This window comes from Apium graveolens, chromosome 8 (assembly GCF_009905375.1).
Source record: "Apium graveolens cultivar Ventura chromosome 8, ASM990537v1, whole genome shotgun sequence".
Lineage (NCBI taxonomy): Eukaryota > Viridiplantae > Streptophyta > Magnoliopsida > Apiales > Apiaceae > Apium > Apium graveolens.
Genome location: NC_133654.1, coordinates 97,227,364 through 97,231,614, shown reverse-complemented (window position 1 = coordinate 97,231,614; position 4,251 = coordinate 97,227,364). Strand labels below are relative to the sequence as shown.

At 39.3% G+C, this 4,251-nt stretch overlaps 1 non-coding gene across 1 annotated transcript; it reads right to left on the bottom strand.

The window, feature by feature from the left end:
* Positions 1–2,388: 2,388 nt before the first annotated feature.
* Positions 2,389–2,494, bottom strand: LOC141681419 (small nucleolar RNA R71). Its single transcript, XR_012558854.1, has one exon. It is a non-coding gene; the product is annotated as a small nucleolar RNA R71 (small nucleolar RNA).
* Between the last annotated feature and the right edge of the window lie 1,757 nt (positions 2,495–4,251).

The following is a 4,251-nucleotide window of genomic DNA, read 5'->3' as shown; positions in this document are numbered from 1 at the left end:
CTTTATCATTCCTGACATTCCTCCTTCTGATTCCCATCAAGGGTTTCAGTTTGTCCTTTAGTATTCTGTTGGACCAATAACCTATGCTACTTCGTTTGGTTTTGCTGCTTTCTCTATTTTCAGAGTTCTTGCTTATCGGTTCACTAGATTTCCTTAACATGTCCGGCAAGCAAGTACTGATACTCTCACTTAGTTGATCATCCTTGTTTGTTGATTTATCTCTTCTTGAAGAACAAAGATCATTTGTTGGTGAGAGGATATCTATTAAGTGGCATTTATGTCCACTTAGGATGTTCTATAAAGGCTTGAATTGGTATTTTGTACTCAAGTTATTTGTGTATTTGATGTGATTTGTAGTGTTTTGCATTTCAGGGCATAGTCAAAAGCAGGAAGGGATTTACAATGTTTTTATGCTTGAAATGGTGTTAGGAAGGTGTCTTGGATGAATGCTCGTTGATCGCCATAAAAAACCAGCAAAGAAAATAGAAATAAGAATTTTTTCCAGAAGGTCAGCGCGCCCGCGCTGTAGTAGTGCGCGGCCACGCCAGTTTGTTAGAGTTACAGCGCGCCTGCGCTGTAGTAGTGCGTGGCCACGCCAGTTTGTTAGAGTTACAGTGCGCCCGCCCTGGGATAGCGCGCGCCCGCGCCAGACCGAAACTGAAGAATCCTGTTTCAACTAGAAGATTAATTTTTTCGACTTTTTTTATGATTAGGCTTCTATATAAAGACATCTTTAAGACATTTTTCATAACGGAGACTAAGGAGAAGACGGTGAGAAAACCTAGGAGCATAAATACAACAAAGGAGAAGAAAAGCTTGTTTTATACTTATGATTCTTTAATTGAGTTTAATCTTGCATGCTAGTTTTCTTGTTTGTTGAACCTAATACTCTTGTTTAACGTATTTTGATTATTATTCAGTTTATAAAGAATTAGTTTATTATACCATGCTTTCATCGGAACCCACGGTGATGATGAGTTCAGTTATGGGCTAATCGTTATCGTGGAGTTTTAGCGGATTTACTTATGGACTTCAATAGTTAATTTGTTTCGATACCTTAGTGTGTGGTGATTGTATGATATCCTAGTATTGGTTGTGCTTATTCGTCCTATGAGCATCGCGAACTTATAAGATAGCGTGTTAATCTCTATTGAAGCAAAAGTGAATATATGAGCTTAGAACTTGCCATGCTAGCATAGGTTCATGTAGTTATTATACATGATTTGTAGGTAATTTTAACCATTTACTTGCCCTATGTAATCACAATAGATAACTTGTGCACTAAACCTTTATGTTGTCAAATTCTATAGACATATAGGGTCTCAATATAATTAGTGTCTATTCAGCTTCTATCTCTTTTGTGGATGTCTAGTAGTAGGGTATTCGTACAATGAAAGTTGGCATTTACTAGTTTTGTGTTATCTGATTAGTGTCATCACCATTGCATGCTAAGGTTAAGAACAAAAAGGCTATTGAATGAAGTATTTAATGAAGTTAGAATCCCATGTTTGTGTCATATAAGTAAATCAACCTTAATTCTCTTAGCTAATATTAGTTAGTATAATCTCGTAGTTATAAACAATCTCAACTTGTTATCATCTTAGCATTGGATAATAACCATACCATTGTTGCATAAGTGCATAAATTGAAGTTAATCTAAAAGAGTCTCTGTGGGAATGAACTAGAAATAATTCTATATTACTGACAAACGCGTATACTTTCATGTAAATTAGCGCATGTTTTCGTCCTAACAAGTTTTTGACACCGCTGTCGGGGACTCGTGGTTTACTTTTAGTTTATGTGCTTGACATCAGTGGTCATTAAAGTTCACTGACTCGGATATTTTACTTACTTGTTAGTTTTTTGCTTTTTCAGGTACTCTAGAGAGCGTGTATGCTAACGCGTTCTCGATCTCGAAAGAGAACACTGGATAAAGCAGAGGAGGAAGTTGTAGAAGAGGTCTTAGTTGAGAAAGTTGTAGAAGAAGCTCTTGTTGCAATGGGTGAACCAGAAGCGAATATGAAGGCTTTGATGGATTACACTCAACCGAAGATCAATGATATTCAGTCTAGCATTGTCAGACCAGCCATCGCGGCTAACACTTTTGAAATCAAGGCTAGCACAATTCAGATGGTGCAGAACTCGGTTCAGTTTGGGGGTTCTCCGATGGAAGATCCCAACATGCATATTAGAGATTTCATTGAGATCTGTGACACTTTCAAATTCAACAATGTGTCTGAAGATTCTATAAAGCTAAGGCTTTTCCCATTCTCTCTGAGGGATAAAGCTAAGTGTTGGTTGCATTCTCTACCACCAGGCTCTATCACTAGATGGGAAGATCTTGCTCAAAAGTTTCTCACTAAATTTTTCCCTATAGCGAAGACAGCGGTAATCAGAAATGCTCTTACTCAATTTGCGCATCAATCAGGAGAGTATTGTGTGAAGCTTTGGATTGTTATAAGGAGATGCTTAGAAAGTGTCCTCATCATAGGATGCCTGACTGGATAATTATTAACTGCTTTTATAATGGCTTGGGAGCACAGTCTAGACCCATGCCTGACGCAGCATCAGGTGGAGCCTTATGGGCTAAGAGCTACGATGAAGCTTATGAGTTGATTGAACTGATGGCTGCTAATGAATACCAGAACCCTTCTCAGAGACTAAATCAAGGCAAAGTAGCTGGAATTCTGGAGGTGGATGCAACTATTGCTATAGTTGTTCAGCTTAAGGCTTTGATGATGAAGGTGGATCTTTGGCTAATTATGGAGTTAATCAGATTACTAGTGTCTATGAGCTTTGTGCCGGTGCGCATGACACAGAGTAGTGTGCTATATCTAGTGAATGAGCTAAGTTCATGAGCAACTTTCAGAGGTCGCAACACCCAGTTCCAGCCACCTATCATCCCAACAACCGCAATCATCCTAACTTTAGCTGGAGCAACACTCAGAATGCGGTTCAACATCCTTATCAGCAATATGCAGCAAAGCAATACAACCCTCCTAGTTTTCAACAACCACAATATGCTCCAAGACAACAACTCTAACTTCAGCAGTTACCCCATGAAGGTACAAGTCAAGCTAATGAAAAATCTGAATTGGAGGAGTTGAGGCTCATGTGCAAGAGCCAAGCAGTTTCTATTAAGACCTTCAAAAAATAAATTGGGCAGATTGCCAATGCCCTGCTAAATCGACAACCTATTACACTCCCTAGTGACACAGAAGTTCCAGGCAAGAAGGAAGCAAAAGAGCAGGTTAAGGCAATAACACTGAGGTCTGGGAAGTTTGCAAGTCAAGAAAAAGCTCAAGTTCTAGAATTTGAAGATGTGGCTGAAGAAGAAGTGCAGAAGGAAGAAGAAGTGGAAACAAGGAAGAAAAATGTGGAACACACTCCTTCTGGGGATAATATAGGGGAGAAACAGGTTTATCTTCCACCTCATTTTCCTAAGAGGCCGCAGAAGCAAAAGTTGGATAAGCAGTTTACGAAGTTTCCGAAGGTGTTTCAGAAACTTCATATCAACATATCGTTCGCTAAAGCTCTTGAACAAATGCCTAGTAATGCGAAGTTTATGAAAGGTATTCTCTCTCGGAAAGTGAAGCTCGATGACTTATAGACCGTTGCTCTAACGGAGGAAAGCAGTGATGTGCTGCAACAGAAGTTGCCTCCGAAGCTTAAAGATCATGGAAGTTACACTATTCCTTGCACCATTGGAAACTTAACATTCGACAAATGTTTATGTGATTTGGGAGCTAGCATCAATCTGATGCCTTTGTCTGTCTTCAAGAAGTTGGATTTACCTGATCGAAAGCCTACTTATATGTCCTTGCAGTTGGCTGATCATTCTATTACATATCCACGAGGCATTGTGGAGGATGTCTTGGTCAAGGTGGATAAACTCATCTTTCCTGCTGATTTTGTAATTCTTGATTTTGAGGATTATAAAAAGATTCCCATAATCTTTGGAAGATCATTCTTGGCTACTGGCCGAACCTTGATATATGTGCAGAAGGGTGAACTCACTATGCGAGTGCTGGATCAGGATGTGACTTTCAATGTATTTAATGCCATGAAATTCCCTACTGACAATGAGGAGTGCTTAAAAATGGAGTTGGTTGATTCTGTGGTTATTTCAGAACTTGATCAAATGCTAAGGTCTGATGCATTAGAGAAGGGGTTGTTGGGGAATTCAGATAGTGAAGATGACGAAGGTGATGGGCAGTTGCAGTATTTGAATGCTTCTCCTTGGAAGCGAAA